Source organism: Megalopta genalis, unplaced genomic scaffold (genome assembly GCF_051020955.1).
Source record: "Megalopta genalis isolate 19385.01 unplaced genomic scaffold, iyMegGena1_principal scaffold0025, whole genome shotgun sequence".
In the NCBI taxonomy this organism is placed as follows: domain Eukaryota; kingdom Metazoa; phylum Arthropoda; class Insecta; order Hymenoptera; family Halictidae; genus Megalopta; species Megalopta genalis.
Window position 1 is genome coordinate 733,523 of NW_027476095.1, and position 26,914 is coordinate 760,436.

A 26,914-nucleotide genomic window follows, 5' to 3' on the forward strand; every position below is an offset into this window, starting at 1 on the left:
CTGCCCGGGGTTTCTCGGCGTGGGCGCGCACGCCGTCCCCGGGCACGTCGGGCGGGATCTGTAAGCTCCCGATCCCGCTCGGCAGCCTCCTTCCGCGACATAACCTCCTCGCAGAAAGAGATTGCTGCCGCCCACTTCCCCGGGCCCTCCAGCATGGCCCCAACTAGGCTGGAGAGTGCGAGGTCGCGGCCGACTTCTCGTTTTAGGACTCGGCGCAGCGCTGAAAAGGCGGGACATTCCTCCAGCGTGTGCTGCGCCGAGTCTACCTCCGCGCCACAATGGTGGCACACCGTCGTCGCTTCCCGCCCGATGCGACACAGGTAGACACCGAAGCAGCCATGCCCGGTGAACACCTGCGTCGCTCGGTAGGAGAGCCTGCCATGCCGTCTCTCCCGCCACGAGGTGAAGTGCGGCAGGAGAGCCCCGGGGACGCGCTCGCCGGCGTGGGAGTAAATCTCGGAACGCCATCTGGCGAGCGCTAGTCTCCGGGCCTGGAGCTCGAAGCCCCCGACCGTCTCTCGCTCCGGCGGGGCCCCTCGAGCACGGCTGGCGATACTTGTGCGCCCATAAACATAGGCGCGCACCGCCGCCTGAAGCTCGAAGGGAAGTTCTCCCGCCAGAGCAAGCGCCGCCACGGTAGACGTGGTGCGGTAACCTCTTATGAGGCGGATGGCCATCCGCCTCTGCAGCCGGCGCAACAACAGCGTGTTGCGCCGGCTGGTCATCACGTACGGCGCCCATATTGGGGCACCGTATAAGGCCATAGACCGCACCACGCCCAGGTATAGGCGGCGCACCAAATCTCCCGGTCCCCCGAGGTTGGGCAGCAGGCGGCCCAAAGAGGCCGCCGCCTTTTCGACTCGGGGGACGAGACGGTCGAGATGCGCATCGAAGCACCAGTGGCTGTCGAGGATCAGTCCGAGATATTTCAACTCGGACTTCACCTCGACGCAGGCTTCTCCAACCCGGATCCACGATCTGGCCGGTGGCCGAGACCGGGGCCGTCCGTGAAACCAGACAGCCTCGGCCTTCTCCGGGGCTATTTTCAGCCCCAGATCGCGGATCCTCGCGACGACGGCTGCCACCGCAACCTCTGCTCGCCGGATGGTCCTCTCGAAGGTACTCCCGACGGCGACCACCAACGTGTCGTCCGCGTAGCAGACGAGGGTGGCACCGTCGGGCAGGGAGGCCTTCTCCAGGACCGCGTTGTAACCCAGGTCCCACAGGAGCGGTCCTAAAACGGACCCCTGCGGGACCCCGCGGTCCACTTCCCTCCGTATCATCCCGCACCGGCCCGGGTATTCAACCCACCTGTCCCGCAGGTAGGCCCCGATCACCCGCCTCAGATAGGGAGGCACCTGGTGATCGACGAGGGCCTCCCTAATGGCGGACCAGGGCAGGGTGTTGAACGCATTGACGATGTCAATGGACACCGCCAAGCACACCCCGCCCCTTGCCACGGCATTGTCCGAGAGGGACTTGAGACGGTCGATAGCGTCGACCGTCGATCGCCCCTCCCGGAAGCCAAACTGGCAGTCCGCCAGATCTGGGCCGTCGCGGGACAGGTGTCTGGAGAGGCGGGCAACAATGATCTTCTCGAAGATCTTGCCCGCCTCATCCAGGAGACAAATGGGCCGGTACGAGGAGGGAGAATCCCCCGGCCTCCCAACCTTCCTCAAGAGGACCATCCGACTTTCTCTCCATAGGTCGGGGAACGTCCCCGACCTCAGGAGCCCAGAGTAGAGGCTCCTCAGCCTCTCCCCCAGGACGCTCGCGGCGAGCAACCAGACCCGGCCGGGGATACCGTCCGGCCCCGGGGCGGTATTCTTGCCCCGGAGCCATTGGACGACCGCGGCCATCTCCTCCGGCGCGACCTCAAGATCCGGGGACCACTCATGTTCCTCTGGCTCAGGGACGGGCCGGGACGCCTCCCCGCTAACGGGGAATAAAGCGTCCACGACCCGCCCGAGCAGCCCCGGATCCAGGCTCTCCGTCACGGGGGGCGCCCAGGGACGCAATCGTCCCAATGCCATCTTGCATGGGCGCCCCCATGGATCTCGGTTCAGAGAGCCGAGGAGATCGCGCCAGGCCTGGTCCTTTGCTCGCCTGATGGCCAGCTGCAGGGCGACCACCTTCTCCCGATATAGCCCGTACAGCTGGGCAGCCAGCACGTCGTCCGTTCGTCGTCGTCGACGGGCGCGAGCGTACTGGCGTCGCGCGCGAACGCACTCGGTGCGTAATTCCGCTATCTCGCGCGACCACCAGTACACCGCCTTCCTCGGGAAGACCCTGGCCCGTGGCATGGCGACGTCGCAAACCGACGTCATTGCGCCCCGGAACCAACGGGCCTCCCCATTCCCGTCGACTGGCCCGGCCGGTGTTGCTGGCCAGGCCACGACGTGGGCTGCCGCCATCAGAGCGTCCTGGTCGAGGCGCTTCAGCGCCCACCGCGGCTGAGGCGAACCTTCATCGGCGGGGCGACGACGGGGTGTCGATGGTGGGGCGGCGGAGAGGTCGAGAACTATGTATCTGTGGTCAGACAAGGTCTCGACCCCTTCCGCCACCCTCCACCCCGTAATACGGCGCGCGGCCGGGGGCGTTGCCCACGAAAGGTCAACGATGGACCCCCCGTTATGCCGCACGCACGTATGGACCGAGCCCGTATTCAGGAGACGGAGCTCCAGTCCCGCCGCCCAATCCAGCACCTCCCGGCCCCTCGAGTCAGTCCCGGGGGAACCCCAAGCCGTGGCCTTGGCATTGAAGTCCCCCAGGACCAGCACCGGACGGGGATGGCAGCGGGAGACGCATCTCCCTACCCCGTCCAGATACTGCTCAAACTCTTCGAGGGACCACCTCGGAGGTGCGTATATCGCCACAACCGCGGTGCCGCCCCAATCGACGGCCACGTATCCCAGGCCGCGCTCGATAACCGAGCACGGCGGGGACCCCGGCCTCCCAGCCCAAATAATCGCGGCGGAGCCAATCGAGTCCCCCATCCAGTGTGGATGTTTGGGGACCTTGTGCGGCTCCGCCACGACTGCCAACCCGGCACCCCGCTCGGCCAGGCCTTGAAACAGGAGATTCTGCGCTCTGGCCGAGCAGTTGAGGTTAATTTGTATTATCGGGCCCGGGGGCCCCATTACACAGCCGTGTCCATCGCCGTCACGGCCGCGCATGCGGTGGCGTCTGGGACTTTAGTGGCCCCATCCGCCCACGCGGGCGCGGCGGTAGCATCAGGCGATGCTACCTTTTCGTTGCTGGCCACGGTGGTCGCTGCCTTGGCCATCGTGGTTTCCCTCCCCTTTTTATTATACCTGGCAGACGGCCTTTGGCCGCCTCCCCTGCCCCGCCCCGCACTGGCAGGGCAAGCCCGGCTGCCGAGGCGGTGACCAGACGGCTTGCCCGCGCCCGCACAAAGCGGACAATTGGGCGTGGCCGTACAGGCTGCCGCCTTATGGTCCCGACTGCCGCATCTATAGCAGCAGTCGGACCTATCCTCGGCAGAAGTGCACCGCTGACTGGTGTGGCCAACACCAAGGCAACGGTAACACTGCAGAGGCCGGGCACTCAGGGCCTCCACGGCTGCCTGGGTCCAGCCGACGGTTATCCGGCCCGCGACAGCAACCCTGCGAGCGGCCGCGGCAGGACATCGGACCCAGAGGGTGCCCAATACCGAGGGGGAAGACCGGATTTCGCCGGTATTGATGTCCCCCTCGCTGCACCCGCCCACGCGGGCAACAGCCGCTGCGACCTCCGCCGGCGTGGTCGAATCGACCAGGCCGCGCACCCTAAGGTCAGCTTTTTTGACCGGACGCGCGACCTTTACGCCGGTGCCTGCCAGCGCTTCCGCCACTTTTGTGGCGAGGACGGTGGCCTTGGCGGCCCCGTCGGTGCCAGGGACCTCCAAAATTAGCCCCCCAGTTACCGCCCTTCGCGGCCTCAGCGAGGCGATGCCAATTTCTGCCAGGTCCACCTTGGACCTGGCAGTGGCCATCGCCTGCGCGTAAGTCATGTCCACACCAGACGGAACCGTTATTGTAACCGCTGCTGAGCGTGGCGGTCGAGGTGGCAGGGGTGTCTTCCTGGGGGCCGCTGGGACCACCCGTCCTTTTTTATTCGCGGCCGCAGCGGCCTTGGCAGCCGCCTTTTTGGCCTTCCGGCCAACCACCTGGGACCACGCCTCCTGGGGTGGAGGGGCGGCGGAGTGTGGGGCCAATTCTGCTCGAGGTCGAGCGGGCTCCGCCTGGGCCGCTATAGCCGCCCCAGCTTTCCCACCTTTCTTCTTCTTCTTCGTCTTCCGCCCCACCCTGTCCGAAGACTGTGAGGGGACGGACGGCCCAGGTGCCACCGATCGCAGGGCCGAGTCCGTTCGCGGCGCGAGCTCCCTCCTGAATGACGCCAATTTGGCGTCTATCAGGGCGCTTATCTGCACCAGAAAATCTGCGGGCGAGGACTCTTCTTGCCCGGAGCGTTGGCAGTCCCGGGCGGCGACGATCGGCGGCGAACCTGAGCCCTCTCCCGGGCGCGGCGGCGGAGGCATTGCGGCAGCAGCCGTTCTCGCCTCCACCACCTGCCGGAGCCGGGCCACCTCCGCCTGCAGCTCCGTCATTTGCCCCCTGAGGACGGCATTCTCGGCCTCCAGGACACGCGTGGCGTCGGTAGCCGACCTCACTGCCAGCTCGGACACCCCCACCCTGCCGTTTAAGGCGGCCACCCTCAGGGCGCGGGCCAAGTTGCCCTTCAGCCCCTTTGACACGCCGGAGATCCTGGCCACCTCATCCAGGCTCTCCAATATAGCGGCCGCGACATCCCGCGTCGGACGGTTGCGGAAATTTTCCGCGATATCCGTCTCGTCCGGGAGCGGGACGCTCGACCGCGATGGTCTCGGCACGGGGGCACCCGGGTCGAATATCGCCGCCACCTCCCTTGCCTCGGCTTCCAACTGCGAGGCCTCGGCCAGCCTAAGTTTGGCCTCTGCGAGGCCAACATATTCGCCGGTCGTCGGCGGCCGTCCTCTCTTCCTCGCCGACGATGAGCCCGGGACACTCTGCGATGAGTGGTGGGAGGAGACAGAGAAATCTGACTCCTCCCCGTCATCGCACTCACCAAGGCCCGCTGCGGTCCTCTTTTTACCGCGTGTTGCAGAATGCCTCCGCGACACCGGCTCTGCACATCTTTTGAGGCGCACGATAGGCCCGCGCACCTCCACCTCACGCTCGTTTCCCCCCTCCCCGGTTATTTGTTTAAAAGAATCCATAATTGGTCCCACGAGTGTGGTCGGAAAGAAGGTCACCCCGGGCAGAGCCGCCATACCCGGGGAAGGCTAATACACCCGGGGGTCGCCAGGTACCCCGGGGTTGTCCGCTAAAGATTGGTGCACCCACCAACCATAGCTGGCGCTTACTCCAGCTACACCCTCATCACCGCGCAACACTGCTTGGGGCTAGGGATTTTTTAGAGAGGTTGTCATCCTCGCGGCCCGGCCGGTTAAGGCAAGACCCCCGTTCCTGTAAAACATGACCACAGGTTTACGGTATGTGTCCGACTTTAGTTGGCCCCTCACCTCAAGCCACTCCGGCATGGTAGAACCTGCCAGGGAATAAATTCCCCGCCGGCACAGCCTTGAGGATCATTAGGGCACGAAGCCCCCCCACCACGACAAGGTAGCGGACACGGGGGGGAACCTTGACATAACCTTTTTTTTTTTTTTTTTTTTTTATTTTACGTGGAGGAAATCTGCTCGCCAGACACCCCCGCCCCGCCCGGGGGAGCGGGACGAGGGTAGTGTGGGGTTTGACCCACTAAAACCTCCACGGCGACCTGAGGACACAGGACCGATCGCTGGCGATTCTACGGGGGAGCCACGGGAACTCTTGAAGAACACTACCGCGGCTCCCCCTCGCCTGGCCGGCCATCAAGATGGTAACGATGGCCGGCCGCGTCCCAGGGGGAGATAAATCCTCCACCCTAAAATCCATTTAAATTCGGCGGCGCGAGGGGTCGCACCCCGCACCGCCCCGACACGGCGACCGCGCGATAGGTGACCAGGGCCCCCGCCCTGATCACAGCGGCCGCCGGGGGGACGACGAGTATGTTGGAGGAGGATCACAATTAGCCCTCGCCTCCTTCAGGCGACTCGCCATCCCCCACTCACAACAGGGGAGGTCCTCCTCTGTTGGCGGGCGGCGGGCAATGAAACCAGCATATACTGGTACACCCGCCGCCCGCCTACTCTCAGCTGCCCGGGGTTTCTCGGCGTGGGCGCGCACGCCGTCCCCGGGCACGTCGGGCGGGATCTGTAAGCTCCCGATCCCGCTCGGCAGCCTCCTTCCGCGACATAACATCCTCGCAGAAAGAGATTGCTGCCGCCCACTTCCCCGGGCTCTCCAGCATGGCCCCAACTAGGCTGGAGAGTGCGAGGTCGTGACCGACATCCCGTTTTAGGACTCGGCGCAGCGCTGAAAAGGCGGGACATTCCTCCAGCGTGTGCTGCGCCGAGTCTTCCTCCGCGCCACAATGGTGGCACACCGTCGTCGCTTCCCGCCCGATGCGACACAGGTAGACACCGAAGCAGCCATGCCCGGTGAACACCTGCGTCGCTCGGTAGGTGAGCCTGCCATGCCGTCTCTCCCGCCACGAGGTGATGTGCGGCAGGAGAGCCCCGGGGACGCGCTCGCCGGCGTGGGAGCAAAGCTCGGCACGCCATCTGGCGAGCGCTAGTCGCCGGGCCTGGAGCTCGAAGCCCTCGACCGTCTCACGCTCCGGCGGGGCCCCTCGAGCACGGCTGGCGATGCTAGTGCGCCTATAAACATAGGCGCGCACCGCCGCTTGAAGCTCGAAGGGAAGTTCTCCCGCCAGAGCAAGCGCCGCCACGGTAGACGTGGTGCGGTAACCTCTTATGAGGCGGATGGCCATCCGCCTCTGCAGCCGGCGCAACAACAGCGTGTTGCGCCGGCTCGTCATCACGTACGGCGCCCATATTGGGGCACCGTATAAGGCCATAGACCGCACCACGCCCAGGTATAGGCGGCGCACCAAATCTCCCGGTCCCCCGAGGTTGGGCAGCAGGCGGCCCAAAGAGGCCGCCGCCCTTTCGACTCGGGGGACGAGACGGTCGAGATGCGCATCGAAGCTCCAGCGGCTGTCGAGTATCAGTCCGAGATATTTCAACTCGGACTTCACCTCGACGCAGGCTTCTCCAACCCGGACCCACGATCTGGCCGGTGGCCGAGACCGAGGCCGTCCGTGGAACCAGACAGCCTCGGCCTTCTCCGGGGCTATTTTCAGCCCCAGATCGCGGATCCTCGCGACGACGGCTGCCACCGCAACCTCTGCTCGTCGGATGGTCCTCTCGAAGGTACGCCCGACGGCGACCACCAACGTGTCGTCCGCGTAGCAGACGAGGGTGGCACCGTCGGGCAGGGAGGCCTTCTCCAGGACCGCGTTGTAACCCAGGTCCCACAGGAGCGGTCCTAAAACGGACCCCTGCGGGACCCCGCGGTCCACTTCCCTCCGTATCATCCCGTACCGGCCCGGGTATTCGACCCACCTATCCCGCAGGTAGGCCCCGATCACCCGCCTCAGATAGGGAGGCACCTGGTGATCAACGAGGGCCTCCCTAATGGCGGACCAGGGCAGGGTGTTGAACGCATTGACGATGTCAATGGACACCGCCAAGCACACCCCGCCCCTTGCCACGGCATTGTCCGAGAGGGACTTGACACGGTCGATAGCATCGACCGTCGATCGCCCCTCCCGGAAGCCAAACTGGCAGTCCGCCAGATCTGGGCCGTCGCGGGACAGGTGTCTGGAGAGGCGGGCAACAATGATCTTCTCGAAGATCTTGCCCGCCTCATCCAGGAGACAAATGGGCCGGTACGCGGAGGGAGAATCCCCCGGCCTCCCATCCTTCCTCAAGAGGACCATCCGACTTTCTCTCCATAGGTCGGGGAACGTCCCCGACCTCAGGAGCCCAGAGTAGAGGCTCCTCAGCCTCTCGCCCAGGACGCTCGCGGCGAGCAGCCAGACCCGGCCGGGGATACCGTCCGGCCCCGGGGCGGTATTCTTGCCCCGGAGCCATTTGACGACCCCGGCCATCTCCTCCGGCGCGACCTCAAGATCCGGGGACCACTCATGTTCCTCTGGCTCAGGGACAGGCCGGGACGCCTCCCCGCTAACGGGGAATAAAGCGTCCACGACCCGCCCGAGCAGCCCCGGATCCAGGCTCTCCGTCACGGGGGGCGCCCAGGGACGCAATCGTCCCAATGCCATCTTGTATGGGCGCCCCCACGGATCTCGGTTTAGAGAGCCGAGGAGATCGCGCCAGGCCAACCTTGACATAACCTTTTTTTTTTTTTTTTTTTTTTTTTTTTTTTTTTTTTTTTTTTTATTTTACGTGGAGGAAATCTGCTCGCCAGACACCCCCGCCCCGCCCGGGGGAGCGGGACGAGGGTAGTGTGGGGTTTGACCCACTAAAACCTCCACGGCGACCTGAGGACGCAGGACCGATCGCTGGCGATTCAACGGGGGAGCCACGGGAACTCTTGAAGAACACTACCGCGGCTCCCCCTCGCCTGGCCGGCCATCAAGATGGTAACGATGGCCGGCCGCGTCCCGGGGGGAGATAAATCCTCCCCCTAGAATCCATTTAAATTTAAATTTAAATTCGGCGGCGCGAGGGGTCGCACCCCGCACCGCCCCGACACGGCGACCGCGCGATAGGTGACCAGGGCCCCCGCCCTGATCACAGCGGCCGCCGGGGGGACGACGAGTATGTTGGAGGAGGATCACAATTAGCCCTCGCCTCCCTCAGGCGACTCGCCATCCCCCACTCACAACAGGGGAGGTCCTCCTCTGTTGGCGGGCGGCGGGCAATGAAACCAGCATGTACTGGTACACCCGCCGCCCGCCTACTCTCAGCTGACCGGGGTTTCTCGGCGTGGGCGCGCACGCCGTCCCCGGGCACGTCGGGCGGGATCTGTAAGCTCCCGATCCCGCTCGGCAGCCTCCTTCCGCGACATAACCTCCTCGCAGAAAGAGATTGCTGCCGCCCACTTCCCCGGGCCCTCCAGCATGGCCCCAACTAGGCTGGAGAGTGCGAGGTCGTGGCCGACTTCTCGCTTCAGGACTCGGCGCAGCGCTGAAAAGGCGGGACATTCCTCCAGCGTGTGCTGCGCCGAGTCTTCCTCCGCGCCACAGTGGTGGCACACCGTCGTCGCTTCCCGCCCGATGCGACACAGGTAGACACCGAAGCAGCCATGCCCGGTGAACACCTGCGTCGCTCGGTAGGAGAGCCTGCCATGCCGTCTCTCCCGCCACGAGGTGAAGTGTGGCAGGAGAGCCCCGGGGACGCGCTCGCCGGCGTGGGAGCAAAGCTCGGCACGCCATCTGGCGAGCGCTAGTCTCCGGGCCTGGAGCTCGAAGCCCTCGACCGTCTCTCGCTCCGGCGGGGCCCCTCGAGCACGGCTGGCGATGCTTGTGCGCCCATAAACATAGGCGCGCACCGCCGCCTGAAGCTCGAAGGGAAGTTCTCCCGCCAGAGCAAGCGCCGCCACGGTAGACGTGGTGCGGTAACCTCTTATGAGGCGGATGGCCATCCGCCTCTGCAGCCGGCGCAACAACAGCGTGTTGCGCCGGCTGGTCATCACGTACGGCGCCCATATTGGGGCACCGTATAAGGCCATAGACCGCACCACGCCCAGGTATAGGCGGCGCACCAAATCACCCGGTCCCCCGAGGTTGGGCAGCAGGCGGCCCAAAGAGGCCGCCGCCTTTTCGACTCGGGGGACGAGACGGTCGAGATGCGCATCGAAGTCCCAGCGGCTGTCGAGGATCAGTCCGAGACATTTCAACTGGGACCTCACCTCGACGCAGGCTTCTCCAACCCGGATCCACGATCTGGCCGGTGGCCGAGACCGAGGCCGTCCGTGGAACCAGACAGCCTCGGCCTTCTCCGGGGCTATTTTCAGCCCCAGATCGCGGATCCTCGCGACGACGGCTGCCACCGCAACCTCTGCTCGTCGGATGGTCCTCTCGAAGGTACTTCCGACGGCGACCACCAACGTGTCGTCCGCGTAGCAGACGAGGGTGGCACCGTCGGGCAGGGAGGCCTTCTCCAGGACCGCGTTGTAACCCAGGTCCCACAGGAGCGGTCCTAAAACAGACCCCTGCGGGACCCCGCTGTCCACTTCCCTCCGTATCATCCCGTACCGGCCCGGGTATTCGACCCACCTGTCCCGCAGGTAGGCCCCGATCACCCGCCTCAGATAGGGAGGCACCTGGTGATCGACGAGGGCCCCCCTAATGGCGGACCAGGGCAGGGTGTTGAACGCATTGACGATGTCAATGGACACCGCCAAGCACACCCCGCCCCTTGCCACGGCATTGTCCGAGAGGGACTTGAGACGGACGATAGCGTCGACCGTCGATCGCCCCTCCCGGAAGCCAAACTGGCAGTCCGCCAGATCTGGGCCGTCGCGGGACAGGTGCCTGGAGAGGCGGGCAACAATGATCTTCTCGAAGATCTTGCCCGCCTCATCCAGGAGACAAATGGGCCGGTACGCGGAGGGAGAATCCCCCGGCCTCCCATCCTTCCTCAAGAGGACCATCCGACTTTCTCTCCATAGGTCGGGGAACGTCCCCGACCTCAGGAGCCCAGAGTAGAGGCTCCTCAGCCTCTCCCCCAGGACGCTCGTGGCGAGCAACCAGACCCGGCCGGGGATACCGTCCGGCCCCGGGGCGGTATTCTTGCCCCGGAGCCATTTGACGACCCCGGCCATCTCCTCCGGCGCGACCTCAAGATCCGGGGACCACTCATGTTCCTCTGGCTCAGGGACGGGCCGGGACGGCCCCTCGCTAACGGGGAATAAAGCGTCCACGACCCGCCCGAGCAGCCCCGGATCCAGGCTCTCCGTCACGGGGGGCGCCCAGGGACGCAATCGTCCCAATGCCATCTTGTATGGGCGCCCCCACGGATCTCGGTTTAGAGAGCCGAGGAGATCGCGCCAGGCCTGGTCCTTCGCTCGCCTGATGGCCAGCTGCAGGGCGACCACCTTCTCCCGATATCGCCCGTACAGCTGGGCAGCCAGCACGTCGTCCGTACGTCGTCGTCGACGGGCGCGAGCGTACTGGCGTCGCGCGCGGACGCACTCGGTGCGTAATTCAGCTATCGCACGCGACCACCAGTACACAGCCTTCCTCGGGAAGACCCTGGCCCGGGGCATGGCGACGTCGCAAACCGACGTCATTGCGCCCCGGAACCAACGGGCCTCCCCATTCCCGTCGACTGGCCCGGCCGGTGTTGCTGGCCAGGCCACGACGTGGGCTGCCGCCATCAGAGCGTCCTGGTCGAGGCGCTTCAGCGCCCACCGCGGTTGAGGCGATCCTTCATCAGCGGGGCGACGACGGGGTGTCGATGGTGGGGCGGCGGAGAGGTCGAGAATTATGTATCTGTGGTCAGACAACGTCTCGACCCCTTCCGCCACCCTCCACCCCGTAATACGGCGCGCGGCCGGGGGCGTTGCCCACGAAAGGTCAACGATGGACCCCCCGTTATGCCGCACGCACGTATGGACCGAGCCCGTATTCAGGAGACGGAGCTCCAGTCCCGCCGCCCAATCCAGCACCTCCCGGCCCCTCGAGTCAGTCCCGGGGGAACCCCAAGCCGTGGCCTTGGCATTGAAGTCCCCCAGGACCAGCACCGGACGGGGATGGCAGCGGGAGACGCATCTCCCTACCCCGTCCAGATACTGCTCAAACTCTTCGAGGGACCACCTTGGAGGTGCGTATATCGCCACAACCGCGGTTCCGCCCCAATCAACGGCCACGTATCCCAGGCCGCGCTCGATAACCGAGCACGGCGGGGACCCCGACCTCCCAGCCCAAATAATCGCGGCGGAGCCAATCGAGTCCCCCATCCAGTGTGGATGTTTGGGGACCCTGTGCGGCTCCGCCACGACTGCCAACCCGGCACCCCGCTCGGCCAGGCATTGAAACAGGAGATCCTGCGCTCTGGCCGAGCAGTTGAGGTTAACTTGTATTATCGGGCCCGGGGGCCCCATTACACAGCCGTGTCCATCGCCGTCACGGCCGCGGATGCGGTGGCGTCAGGGACTTTAGTGGCCCCATTCGCCCCCGCGGGTGCGGCGGTAGCATCAGGCGGTGCCGCCTTTTCGTTGCTGGCCACGGTGGTCGCTGCCTTGGCCATCGTGGTTTCCTTCCCTTTTTTATTGAATCTGGCAGACGACCTTTGGCCGCCTACCTTGCCTCGCCTCGCACTGACAGGACACGCCCGGCCGCCGAGGCGGTGACCAGAAGGCCTGCCCGCGCCCGCACAAAGCGGACAATTGGGCGTGGCCGTACAGGCTGCCACCTTATGGTCCCGACTGCCGCATCTATAGCAGCAGTCGGACCTATCCTCGGCAGAAGTGCACCGCTGACTGGTGTGGCCAACATCAAGGCAACGGTAACACTGCAGAGGCCGGGCACTCAGGGCCTCCACGACTGCATGGGTCCAGCCGACGGTTATCCGGCCCGCGACAGCAACCTTGCGAGCGGCCGCGGCAGGACATCGGACCCAGAGGGTGCCCAATCCCGAGGGGGAAGACCGGATTTCGCCGGTATTGATGTCCCCCTCGCTGCACCCGCCCACGCGGGCAACAGCCGCAGCGACCTCCGCCGGCGTGGTCGAATCGACCAGGCCGCGCACCCTAAGGTCAGCTTTTTTGACCGGACGCGCGACCTTTACGCCGGTGCCTGCCAGCGCTTCCGCCACTTTTGTGGCGAGGACGGTGGCCTTGGCGGCCCCATCGGTACCAGGGACTTCCAAAATTAACCCCCCAGTCACCGCCCTTCGCGGCCTCAGCGAGGCGATGCCAATTTCTGCCAGGTCCACCTTGGACCTGGCAGTGGCCATCGCCTGCGCGTAAGTAATGTCCACGCCAGACGGAACCGTTATGGTAACCGCTGCTGTGCGTGGCGGTCGCGGAGGCAAGGGTGTCTTCCTGGGGGCCGCCGGGACCACCCGTCCTTTTTTGTTATTCGCCGCCGCAGTGGCCTTGGCAGCCGCCTTTTTAGCCTTGCGGCCAACCACCTGGGACCACGCCTCCTGGGGCGGAGGCGCGGCAGAGGGTAGCGCCGATTCTGCTCGCGGTCGAGCGGGCTCCGTCTGGGCCGCTATAGCCGCCCCAGCTTTCCCACCTTTCTTCTTCTTCTTCGTCTTCCGCCCCACCCTGTCCGAAGACTGTGAGGGGACGGACGGCCCAGGTGCCACCGATCGCAGGGCCGAGTCCGTTCGCGGCGCGAGCTCCCTCCTGAATGACGCCAATTTGGCGTCTATCAGGGCGCTTATCTGCGCCAGAAAATCTGCGGGCGCAGTCGCATGTGGGGGCGAGGACTTTTCTTGCCCGGAGCGTTGGCAGTCCCGGGCGGCGACGATCGGCGGCGATACTGAGCCCCCTCCCGGGCGCGGCGGCGGAGGCATTGCGGCAGCAGCCGTACTCGCCTCCACCACCTGCCGGAGCCGAGCCACCTCCGCCCGCAGCTCCGTCATTTGCCCCCTGAGGACGGCATTCTCTGCCTCCAGGGCACGCGTGGCGTCGGTAGCTGACCTAACCGCAAGCTCGGACACCCCCACCCTGCCGTTTAAGGCGGCCACCCTTAGGGCGCGGGCCAAATTGCCCTTCAGCCCCTTTGACACGCCGGAGATCCTGGCCACTTCATCCAGGCTCTCCAATATAGCGGCCGCGACATCCCGCGTTGGACGGTTGCGGAAATTTTCCGCTATATCCGTCTCGTCCGGGAGCGGGACGCTCGACCGCGATGGTCTCGGCACGGGGGCTCCCGGGTCGAATATCGCCGCCACCTCCCTTGCCTCGGCCTCCAGCTGCGAAGCCTCGGCCAGCCTAAGTTTGGCCTCTGCGAGGCCAACATATTCGCCGGTCGTCGGCGGCCGTCCTCTTTTCCTCGCTGACGACGAGCCCGGGACACTCTGCGATGAGTGGTGGGAGGAGACAGAGAAATCTGACTCCTCCCCCTCATCGCACTCACCAAGGCCCGCTGCGGTCCTCTTTTTGCCGCGTGTCGCCGAATGCCTCCGCGACACCGGCTCTGTGCATCTTTTGAGGCGCACGATAGGCCCGCGCACCTCCACCTCACGCTCGTTTCCCCCCTCCCCGGTTGTTTGTGAAAAAGTAGACTCCATACTTAATCCCACGAGTGTGGTCGGAAAGGAGGTCACCCCGGGTAGAGCCGCCATACCCGGGGAAGGCTAATACGCCCGGGGGGTCGCCAGGTACCCCGGGGTTGTCCGCTAACGATTGGTGCACCCACCAACCATAGCTGGCGCTTACTCCAGCTACGCCCTCTTCACCGCGCAACACTGCTTGGGGCTAGGGATTTTTTAGAGAGGTTGTCATCCTCGCGGCCCGGCCGGTTAAGGCAAGACCCCCGTTCCTGTAAAACATGACCACAGGTTTACGGTATGTGTCCGACTTTAGTTGGCCCCTCACCTCAAGCCACTCCGGCATGGTAGAACCTGCCAGGGAATAAATTCCCCGCCGGCACAGCCTTGAGGATCATTAGGGCACGAAGCCCCCCCACCACGACAAGGTAGCGGGCACGGGGGGGAACCTTGACATAACCTTGACATAACCTTTTTTTTTTTTTTTTTTTTTTTTTTATTTTACGTGGAGGAAATCTGCTCGCCAGACACCCCAGCCCCGCCCGGGGGAGCGGGACGAGGGTAGTGTGGGGATTGACCCACTAAAACCTCCACGGCGACCTGAGGACGCAGGACCGATCGCTGGCGATTCAACGGGGGAGCCACGGGAACTCTTGAAGAACACTACCGCGGCTCCCCCTCGCCTGGCCGGCCATCAAGATGGTAACGATGGCCGGCCGCGTCCCGGGGGGAGATAAATCCTCCCCCCTAAAATCCAATTAAATTCGGCGGCGCGAGGGGTCGCACCCCGCACCGCCCCGACACGGCGACCGCGCGATAGGTGACCAGGGCCCCCGCCCTGATCACAGCGGCCGCCGGGGGGACGACGAGTATATTGGAGGAGGATTAAAGTTAACCCTCGCCTCCTTCAGGCGACTCGTCATCCCCCATCCCCAACAGTGGACGTCCTCCTCTGTTGGCGGGCGGCGGGCAATGAAACCAGCATGTTCTGGTACACCCGCCGCCCGCCTACTCTCAGCTGCCCGGGGTTTCTCGGCGTGGGCGCGCACGCCGTCCCCGGGCACGTCGGGCGGGATCTGTAAGCTCCCGATCCCGCTCGGCAGCCTCCTTCCGCGACATAACCTCCTCGCAGAAAGAGATTGCTGCCGCCCACTTCCCCGGGCCCTCCAGCATGGCCCCAACTAGGCTGGAGAGTGCGAGGTCGCGGCCGACTTCTCGTTTTAGGACTCGGCGCAGCGCTGAAAAGGCGGGACATTCCTCCAGCGTGTGCTGCGCCGAGTCTACCTCCAACCTTGACATAACCTTTTTTTTTTTTTTTTTTTTTTTTTATTTTACGTGGAGGAAATCTGCTCGCCAGACACCCCCGCCCCGCCCGGGGGATCGGGACGAGGGTAGTGTGGGTTTCGACCCACTAAAACCTCCACGGCGACCTGAGGACGCAGGACCGATCGCTGGCGATTCAACGGGGGAGCCACGGGAACTCTTGAAGAACACTACCGCGGCTCCCCCTCGCCTGGCCGGCCATCAGGATGGTAACGATGGCCGGCCGCGTCCCGGGGGGAAATAAAATAAATCCTCCCCCCTAAAATCCATTTAAATTCGGCGGCGCGAGGGGTCGCACCCCGCACCGCCCCGACACGGCGACCGCGCGATAGGTGACCAGGGCCCCCGCCCTGATCACAGCGGCCGCCGGGGGGACGACGAGTATACCGGAGGAGGATCACAGTTAACCCTCGCCTCCTTCCGGCGACTTGTCATCCCCCACTCCCAACAGTGGACGTCCTCCTCTGTTGGCGGGCGGCGGGCAATGAAACCAGCATATTCTGGTACACCCGCCGCCCGCCTACTCTCAGCTGCCCGGGGTTTCTTGGCGTGGGCGCGCACGCCGTCCCCGGGCACGTCGGGCGGGATCTGTAAGCTCCCGATCCCGCTCGGCAGCCTCCTTCCGCGACATAACCTCCTCGCAGAAAGAGATTGCTGCCGCCCACTTCCCCTGGCCCTCCAGCATGGCCCCAACGAGGCTGGGGAGTGCGAGGTCGCGGCCGACTTCTCGTTTTAGGACTCGGCGCAGCGCTGAAAAGGCGGGACATTCCTCCAGCGTGTGCTGCGCCGAGTCTTCCTCCGCGCCACAGTGGTGGCACACCGTCGTCGCTTCCCGCCCGATGCGACACAGGTAGACACCGAAGCAGCCATGCCCGGTGAACACCTGCGTCGCTCGGTAGGAGAGCCTGCCATGCAGTCTCTCCCGCCACGAGGTGAAGTGCGGCAGGAGAGCCCCGGGGACGCGCTCGCCGGCGTGGGAGCAAAGCTCGTCACGCCATCTGGCGAGCGCTAGTCGCCGGGCCTGGAGCTCGAAGCCCTCGACCGTCTCTCGCTCCGGCGGGGCCCCTCGAGCACGGCTGGCGATGCTTGTGCGCCTATAAACATAGGCGCGCACCACCGCCTGAAGCTCGGAGGGAATTTCTCCCGCCAGAGCAAGCGCCGCCACGGTAGACGTGGTGCGGTAACCTCTTATGAGGCGGATGGCCATCCGCCTCTGCAGCCGGCGCAACAACAGCGTGTTGCGCCGGCAGGTCATCACGTACGGCGCCCATATTGGGGCACCGTATAAGGCCATAGACCGCACCACGCCCAGGTATAGGCGGCGCACCAAATCTCCCGGTCCCCCGAGGTTGGGCAGCAGGCGGCCCAAAGAGGCCGCCGCCTTTTCGACTCGGGGGACGAGACGGTCGAGATGCGCATCGAAGCCCCAGCGGCTGTCGAGGATCAGTCCGAGATATTTCAACTCGGACTTCACCTCGACGCAGGCTTCCCCAACCCGGATCCACGATCTGGCCGGTGGCCGAGACCGAGGCCGTCCGTGAAACCAGACAGCCTCGGCCTTCTCCGGGGCTATTTTCAGCCCCAGATCGCGGATCCTCGCGACGACGGCTGCCACCGCAACCTCTGCTCGTCGGATGGTCCTCTCGAAGGTACTCCCGACGGCGACCACCAACGTGTCGTCCGCGTAGCAGACGAGGGTGGCACCGTCGGGCAGGGAGGCCTTTTCCAGGACCGCGTTGTAACCCAGGTCCCACAGGAGCGGTCCTAAAACGGACCCCTGCGGAACCCCGCGGTACACTTCCCTCCGTATCATCCCGTACCGGCCCGGGTATTCGACCCACCTGTCCCGCAGGTAGGCTCCGATCACCCGCCTCAGATAGGGAGGCACCTGGTGATCGACGAGGGCCACCCTAATGGCGGACCAGGGCAGGGTGTTGAACGCATTGACGATGTCAATGGACACCGCCAAGCACACCCCGCCCCTTGCCACGGCATTGTCCGAGAGGGACTTGAGACGGTCAATAGCGTCTACCGTCGATCGCCCCTCCCGGAAGCCAAACTGGCAGTCCGCCAGATCTGGGCCGTCGCGGGACAGGTGTCTGGAGAGGCGGGCAACAATGATCTTCTCGAAGATCTTGCCCGCCTCATCCAGGAGACAAATGGGCCGGTACGCGGAGGGAGAATCCCCCGGCCTCCCATCCTTCCTCAAGAGGACCATCCGACTTTCTCTCCATAGGTCGGGGAACGTCCCCGACCTCAGGAGCCCAGAGTAGAGGCTCCTCAGCCTCTCGCCCAGGACGCTCGCGGCGAGCAGCCAGACCCGGCCGGGGATACCGTCCGGCCCCGGGGCGGTATTCTTGCCCCGGAGCCATTTGACGACCCCGGCCATCTCCTCCGGCGCGACCTCAAGATCCGGGGACCACTCATGTTCCTCTGGCTGAGGGACAGGAAGGGACGCCTCCCCGCTAACGGGGAATAAAGCGTCCACGACCCGCTCGAGCAGCCCCGGATCCAGGCTCTCCGTCACGGGGGGCGCCCAGGGACGCAATCGTCCCAAAGCCATCTTGTATGGGCGCCCCCACGGATCTCGGTTCAGAGAGCCGAGGAGATCGCGCCAGGCCTGGTCCTTCGCTCGCCTGATGGCCAGCTGCAGGGCGACCACCTTCTCCCGATATCGCCCGTACAGCTGGGCAGCCAGCACGTCGTCCGTTCGTCGTCGTCGACGGGCGCGAGCGTACTGGCGTCGCGCGCGAACGCACTCGGTGCGTAATTCCGCTATCTCGCGCGACCACCAGTACACCGCCTTCCTCGGGAAGACCCTGGCCCGTGGCATGGCGACGTCGCAAACCGACGTCATTGCGCCCCGGAACCAATGGGCCTCCCCATTCCCGTCGACTGGCCCGGTCGGTGTTGCTGGCCAGGCCACGACGTGGGCTGCCGCCATCAGAGCGTCCTGGTCGAGGCGCTTCAGCGCCCACCGCGGCTGAGGCGAACTGTCATCGGCGGGGCGACGACGGGTTGTCGATGGTGGGGCGGCGGATAGGTCGAGAACTATGTAACTATGGTCAGACAACGTCTCGACCCCTTCCGCCACCCTCCACCCCGCAACACGGCGCGCGGCCGGGGGTGTTGCCCACGAAAGGTCAACGATGGACCCCCCGTTATGCCGCACGCACGTATGGACCGAGCCCGTGTTCAGGAGACGGAGCTCCAGTCCCGCCGCCCAATCCAGCACCTCCCGGCCCCTCGAGTCAGTCCCGGGAGAACCCCAAGCCGTGGCCTTGGCATTGAAGTCCCCAAGGACCAGCACCGGACGGGGATGGCAGCGGGAGACGCATCTCCCTACCCCGTCCAGATACTGCTCAAACTCTTCGAGGGACCACCTCGGAGGTGCGTATATCGCCACAACCGCAGTGCCGCCCCAATCGACGGCCACGTATCCCAGGCCGCGCTCGATAAGCGAGCACGGCGGGGACCCCGGCCTCCCAGCCCAAATAATCGCGGCGGAGCCAATCGAGTCCCCCATCCAGTGTGGATGTTTGGGGACCCTGTGCGGCTCCGCCACGACTGCCAACCCGGCACCCCGCTCGGCCAGGCATTGAAACAGGAGATCCTGCGCTCTGGCCGAGCAGTTGAGGTTAACTTGTATTATCGGGCCCGGGGGCCCCATTACACAGCCGTGTCCATCGCCGTCACGGCCGCGGGTGCGGTGGCGTCTGGGACTTTAGTGGCCCCATTCGCCCCCGCGGGTGCGGCGGTAGCATCAGACGGTGCCGCCTTTTCCTTGCTGGCCACGGTGGACGCTGCCTTGGCCATCGTGGTTTCCTTCCTCTTTTTATTAAATCTGGCAGACGGGCTTTGGCCGCCTCCCTTGCCTCGCCCCGCACTAGCAGGACATGCCCGGCTGCCGAGGCGGTGACCAGGCGGCTTGCCCGCGCCCGCACAAAGGGGACAATTGGGCGTGGCCGTACAGGCTGCCACCTTATGGTCCCGACTGCCGCATCTATAGCAGCAGTCGGACCTATCCTCGGCCGAAGTGCACCGCTGACTGGTGTGACCAACACCAAGGCAACGGTAACACTGCAGCGGCCGGGCACTCAGGGCCTCCACGGCTGCCTGGGTCCAGCCGACAGTTATTCGGCCCGCGACAGCAACCTTGCGAGCAGCCGCGGCAGGACATCGGACCCAGAGGGTGCCCAATCCCGAGGGGGAAGACCGGATTTCGCCGGTATTGATGTCCCCCTCGCTGCACCCGCCCACGCGGGCAACAGCCGCAGCGACCTCCGCCGGCGTAGTCGAATCGACCAGGCCGCGCACCCTAAGGTCAGCTTTTTTGACCGGACGCGCGACCTTTACGCCGGTGCCTGCCAGCGCTTCCGCCACTTTTGTGGCGAGGACGGTGGCCTTGGCGGCCCCATCGGTGCCAGGGACCTCCAAAATTAACCCCCCAGTCACCGCCCTTCGCGGCCTCAGCGAGGCGATGCCAATTTCTGCCAGGTCCACCTTGGTCCTGGCAGTGGCCATCGCCTGCGCGTAAGTAATGTCCACTCCAGACGGAACCGTTATGGTAACCGCTGCTGTGCGTGGCGGTCGAGGAGGCAGGGGTGTCTTCCTGGGGGCCGCCGGGACCACCCGTCCTTTTTTATTCGCGGCCGCAGCGGCCTTGGCAGCCGCCTTTTTGGCCTTCCGGCCAACCACCTGGGACCACGCCTCCTGGGGTGGAGGCGCGGCGGAGGGTGGGGCCAATTCTGCTCGCGGTCGAGCGGGCTCCGTCTGGGCCGCTTTAGTCGCCACAGCTTTCTCACCTTTCTTTTTCTTCTTCGCCCTCCGCCCCACCCTGTCCGAAGACTGTGAGGGGACGGACGGCCCAGGGGCCACCGATCGTAGGGCCGAGTCCGTTCGTGGCGCGAGCTCCTTCCTGAATGACGCCAATTTGGCGTCTATCAGGGCGCCTATTTGCGCCAGAAAATCTGCGGGCGCAGCCGCAGGTGGTGGCGAGGACTTTTCTTGCCCGGAGCGATGGCAATCCCGGGCGCCGACGATCGGCGGCGATACTGAGCCCTCTCCCGGGCGCCGTGGCGGAGGCATTGCGGCAGCAGCCGTTCTCGCCTCCACCACCCGCCGGAGCCGGGCCACCTCCGCCTGCAGCTCCGTCATTTGCCCCCTGAGGACGGCATTTTCGGCCTCCAGGACACGCGTGGCGTCGGTAGCTGACCTCACTGCCAGCTCCGACACCCCTACCCTGCCGTTTAAGGCGGCCACCCTCAGGGCGCGGGCCAAATTGCCCTTCAGCCCCTTTGACACGCCGGAGATCCTGGCCACCTCATCCAGGCTCTCCAATATAGCGGCCGCGACATCCCGCGTCGGACGGTTGCGGAAATTTTCCGCTATATCCGTCTCGTCCGGGAGCGGGACGCTCGACCGCGATGGTCTCGGCACGGGGGCTCCCGGGTCGAATATCGCCGCCACCTCCCTTGCCTCGGCCTCCAGCTGCGAAGCCTCGGCCAGCCTAAGTTTGGCCTCTGCGAGGCCAACATATTCGCCGGTCGTCGGCGGCCGTCCTCTCTTCCGCGCTGACGACGAGCCCGGGACACTCTGCGATGAGTGGTGGGAGGAGACTGAGAAATCTGACTCCTCCCCCTCATCGCACTCAGCAAGGCCCGCTGCGGTCCTCTTCTTGCCGCGTGTTGCCGAATGCCTCCGCGACACCGGCTCCGTACATCTCTTGAGGCGCACGATAGGCCCGCGCACCTCCCCCTCACGCTCGTTTCCCCCCTCCCCGGTTGTATGTGAAAAAGAATCCATAATTGGTCCCACGAGTGTGGTCGGAAAGAAGGTCACCCCGGGCAGAGCCGCCATACCCGGGGAAGGCTAATACACCCGGGGGTCGCCAGGTACCCCGGGGTTGTCCGCTAAAGATTGGTGCACCCACCAACCATAGCTGGCGCTTACTCCAGCTACACCCTCATCACCGCGCAACACTGTTTGGGGCTAGGGATTTTTTAGAGAGGTTGTCATCCTCGCGGCCCGGCCGGTTAAGGCAAGACCCCCGTTCCTGTAAAACATGACCACAGGTTTACGGTATGTGTCCGACTTTAGTTGGCCCCTCACCTCAAGCCACTCCGGCATGGTAGAACCTGCCAGGGAATAAATTCCCCGCCGGCACAGCCTTGAGGATCATTAGGGCACGAAGCCCCCCCACCACGACAAGGTAGCGGACATGGGGGGGAACCTTGACATAACCTTTTTTTTTTTTTTTTATTTTACGTGGAGGAAATCTGCTCGCCAGACACCCCCGCCCCGCCCGGGGGAGCGGGACGAGGGTAGTGTGGGGTTTGACCCACTAAAACCTCCACGGCGACCTGAGGACGCAGGACCGATCGCTGGCGATTTAACGGGGGAGCCACGGGAACTCTTGAAGAACACTACCGCGGCTCCCCCTCGCCTGGCCGGCCATCATGATGGTAATGACGGCCGGCCATGTCCCGGGGGGAAATCAATCCTCCCCCCTAAAATCCATTTAAATTCGGCGGCGCGAGGGGTCGCACACCGCACCGCCCCGACACGACGACCGCGCGATAGGTGACCAGGGCCCCCGCCCTGATCACAGCGGCCGCCGGGGGGACGACAAGTATATTGGAGGTGGATCACAGTTAACCCTCGCCTCCATCAGGCGACTCGTCATCCCCCACTCCCAACAGTGGACGTCATCCTCTGTTGGCGGGCGGCGGGCAATGAAACCAGCATATTCTGGTACACCCGCCGCCCGCCTAATTCTCAGCTGCCCGGGGTTTCTCGGCGTGGGCGCGCACGCCGTCCCCGGGCACGTCGGGCGGGATCTGTAAGCTCCCGATCCCGCTCGGCAGCCTCCTTCCGCGACATAACATCCTCGCAGAAAGAGATTGCTGCCGTCCACTTCCCCGGGCTCTCCAGCATGGCCCCAACTAGGCTGGAGAGTGCGAGGTCGTGACCGACTTCCCGTTTTAGGACTCGGCGCAGCGCTGAAAAGGCGGGACATTCCTCCAGCGTGTGCTGCGCCGAGTCTTCCTCCGCGCCACAATGGTGGCACACCGTCGTCGCTTCCCGCCCGATGCGACACAGGTAGACACCGAAGCAGCCATGCCCGGTGAACACCTGCGTCGCTCGGTAGGAGAGCCTGCCATGCCGTCTCTCCCGCCACGAGGTGAAGTGCGGCAGGAGAGCCCCGGGGACGCGCTCGCCGGCGTGGGAGCAAAGCTCGGCACGCCATCTGGCGAGCGCTAGTCTCCGGGCCTGGAGCTCGAAGCCCTGGACCGTCTCTAGCTCCGGCGGGGCCCCTCGAGCACGGCTGGCGATGCTTGTGCGCCCATAAACATAGGCGCGCGCCGCCGCCTGAAGCTCGAAGGGAAGTTCTCCCGCCAGAGCAAGCGCCGCCACGGTAGACGTGGTGCGGTAACCTCTTATGAGGCGGATGGCCATCCGCCTCTGCAGCCGGCGCAACAATAGCGTGTTGCGCCGGCTGGTCATCACGTACGGCGCCCATATTGGGGCACCGTATAAGGCCATAGACCGCACCACGCCCAGGTATAGGCGGCGCACCAAATCTCCCGGTCCCCCGAGGTTGGGCAGCAGGCGGCCCAAAGAGGCCGACGCCTTTTCGACTCGGGGGACGAGACGGTCGAGATGCGCATCGAAGCACCAGTGGCTGTCGAGGATCAGTCCGAGATATTTCAACTCGGACTTCACCTCGACGCAGGCTTCTCCAACCCGGATCCACGATCTGGCCGGTGGCCGAGACCGAGGCCGTCCGTGAAACCAGACAGCCTCGGCCTTCTCCGGGGCTATTTTCAGCCCCAGATCGCGGATCCTCGCGACGACGGCTGCCACCGCAACCTCTGCTCGTCGGATGGTCCTCTCGAAGGTACTCCCGACGGCGACCACCAACGTGTCGTCCGCGTAGCAGACGAGGGTGGCACCGTCGGGCAGGGAGGCCTTTTCCAGGACCGCGTTGTAACCTAGGTCCCACAGGAGCGGTCCTAAAACGGACCCCTGCGGGACCCCGCGGTCCACTTCCCTCCGTATCATCCCGCACCGGCCCGGGTATTCAACCCACCTGTCCCGCAGGTAGGCCCCGATCACCCGCCTCAGATAGGGAGGCACCTGGTGATCGACGAGGGCCTCCCTAATGGCGGACCAGGGCAGGGTGTTGAACGCATTGACGATGTCAATGGACACCGCCAAGCACACCCCGCCCCTTGCCACGGCATTGTCCGAGAGGGACTTGAGACGGTCGATTGCGTCGACCGTCGATCGCCCCTCCCGGAAGCCAAACTGGCAGTCCGCCAGATCTGGGCCGTCGCGGGACAGGTGTCTGGAGAGGCGGGCAACAATGATCTTCTCGAAGATCTTGCCCGCCTCATCCAGGAGACAAATGGGCCGGTACGCGGAGGGAGAATCCCCCGGCCTCCCATCCTTCCTCAAGAGGACCATCCGACTTTCTCTCCATAGGTCGGGGAACGTCCCCGACCTCAGGAGCCCAGAGTAGAGGCTCCTCAGCCTCTCGCCCAGGACGCTCGCGGCGAGCAGCCAGACCCGGCCGGGGATACCGTCCGGCCCCGGGGCGGTATTCTTGCCCCGGAGCCATTTGACGACCCCGGCCATCTCCTCCGGCGCGACCTCAAGATCCGGGGACCACTCATGTTCCTCTGGCTCAGGGACAGGCCGGGACGCCTCCCCGCTAACGGGGAATAAAGCGTCCACGACCCGCCCGAGCAGCCCCGGATCCAGGCTCTCCGTCACGGGGGGCGCCCAGGGACGCAATCGTCCCAATGCCATCTTGTATGGGCGCCCCCACGGATCTCGGTTCAGAGAGCCGAGGAGATCGCGCCAGGCCTGGTCCTTCGCTCGCCTGATGGCCAGCTGCAGGGCGACCACCTTCTCCCGATATCGCCCGTACAGCTGGGCAGCCAGCACGTCGTCCGTACGTCGTCGTCGACGGGCGCGTGCGTACCGGCGTCGCGCGCCGACGCACTCGGTGCGTAATTCCGCTATCGCGCGCGACCACCAGTACACCGCCTTCCTCGGGAAGACCCTGGCCCGGGGCATGGCTACGTCGCAAATGGACGTCATTGCGCCACGGAACCAATGGGCCTCCCCATTCCCGTCGACTGGCCCGGCCGGTGTTGCTGGCCAGGCCACGACGTGGGCCGCCGCCATCAGAGCGTCCTGGTCGAGGCGCTTCAGCGCCCACCGCGGTCGAGGCGAACCTTCATCGGCGGGGCGACGACGGAGTGTCGATGGTGGGGCGGCGGAGAGGTCGAGAACTATGTATCTGTGGTCAGACAACGTCTCGACCCCTTCCGCCACCCTCCACCCCGTAATACGGCGCGCAGCCTGGGGCGTTGCCCACGAAAGGTCAACGATGGACCCCCCGTTATGCCGCACGCACGTATGGACCGAGCCCGTGTTCAGGAGACGGAGCTCCAGTCCCGCCGCCCAATCCAGCACCTCCCGGCCCCTCGAATCAGTCCCGGGGGAACCCCAAGCCGTGGCCTTGGCATTAAAGTCCCCCAGGACCAGCACCGGACGGGGATGGCAGCGGGAGACGCATCTCCCTACCCCGTCCAGATACTGCTCAAACTCTTCGAGGGACCACCTTGGAGGTGCGTATATCGCCACAACCGCGGTGCCGCCCCAATCGACGGCCACGTATCCCAGGCCGCGCTCGATAAGCGAGCACGGCGGGGACCCCGGCCTCCCAGCCCAAATAATCGCGGCGGAGCCAATCGAGTCCCCCATCCAGTGTGGATGTTTGGGGACCCTGTGCGGCTCCGCCACGACTGCCAACCCGGCACCCAGCTCGGCCAGGCATTGAAACAGGAGATCCTGCGCTCTGGCCGAGCAGTTGAGGTTAACTTGTATTATCGGGCCCGGGGGCCCCATTACACAGCCGTGTCCATCGCCGTCACGGCCGCGGATGCGGTGGCGTCTGGGACTTTAGTGGCCCCATCCGCCCCCGCGGGCGCGGCGGTAGCATCAGGCGGTGCCGCCTTTTCCTTGCTGGCCACGGTGGTCGCTGCCTTGGCCATCGTGGTTACCTTCCCTTTTTTATTAAGTCTGGAAGACGGTCTTTGGCCGCCTACCTTGCCTCGCCTCACACCGGCAGGACATGCTTGGCTGCCGAGGCGGTGACCAGACGGCTTGCCCGCGCCAGCACAAAGCGGACAATTGGGCGAGGCCGTACAGACTGCCACCTTGTGGTCACGACTGCCGCATCTATAACAGCAGTCGGATCTATCCTCGGCAGAAGTGCACCGCTGACTGGTGTGGCCAACACCAAGGCAACGGTAACACTGCAGAGGCCGGGCACTCAGGGCCTCCACGGCTGCCTGGGTCCAGCCGACGGTTATCCGGCCCGCGACAGCAGCCTTGCGAGCGGCCGCGGCAGGACATCGGACCCAGAGGGTGCCCAATCCCGAGGGAGAAGACCGGATTTCGCCGGTATTGATGTCCCCCTCGCTGCACCCGCCCACGCGGGCAACAGCCGCAGCGACCTCCGCCGGCGTGGTCGAATCGACCAGGCCGCGCACCCTAAGGTCAGATTTTTTGACCGGACGCGCGACCTTTACGCCGGTGCCTGCCAGCGCTTCTGCCACTTTTGTGGCGAGGACGGTGGCCTTGGCGGCCCCATCGGTGCCAGGGACCTCCAAAATTAACCCCCCAGTCACCGCCCTTCGCGGCCTCAGCGAGGCGATGCCAATTTCTGCCAGGTCAACCTTGGACCTGGCAGTGACCATCGCCTGCGCGTAGGTAATGTCCACGCCAGACGGAACAGTAATGGTAACCGCTGCTGTGCGTGGCGGTCGAGGAGGCAGGGATGTCTTCCTGGGGGCCGCCGGGACCACCCGTCCTTTTTTATTCGCGGCCGCTGTGGCCTTGGCAGCCGCCTTTTTGGCCTTCCGGCCAACCACCTGGGACCACGCCTCCTGGGGTGGAGGCGCAGCAGAGGGTAGCGCCGATTCTGCTCGCGGTCGAGCGGGCTCCGTCTGGGCCGCTATAGCCGTCCCAGCTTTCCCACCTTTCTTCTTCTTCTTCGTCTTCCGCCGCACCCTGTCCGAAGACTGTGAGGGGACGGACGGCCCAGGGGCCACCGATCGCAGGGCCGAGTCCGTTCGCGGCGCGAGCTCCCTCCTGAAGCACGCCAATTTGGCGTCTATCAGGGCGCCTATCTGTGCCAGAAAATCTGCGGGCGCAGCCGCAGGTGGTGGCGAGGACTTTTCTTGCCCGGAGCGATGGCAATCCCGGGCGCCGACGATCGGCGGCGATACTGAGCCCTCTCCCGGTCGCGGCGGAGGAGGCATTGCGGCAGCAGCCGTTCTCGCCTCCACCACCTGCCGGAGCCGGGCCACCTCCGCCCGCAGCTCCGTCATTTGC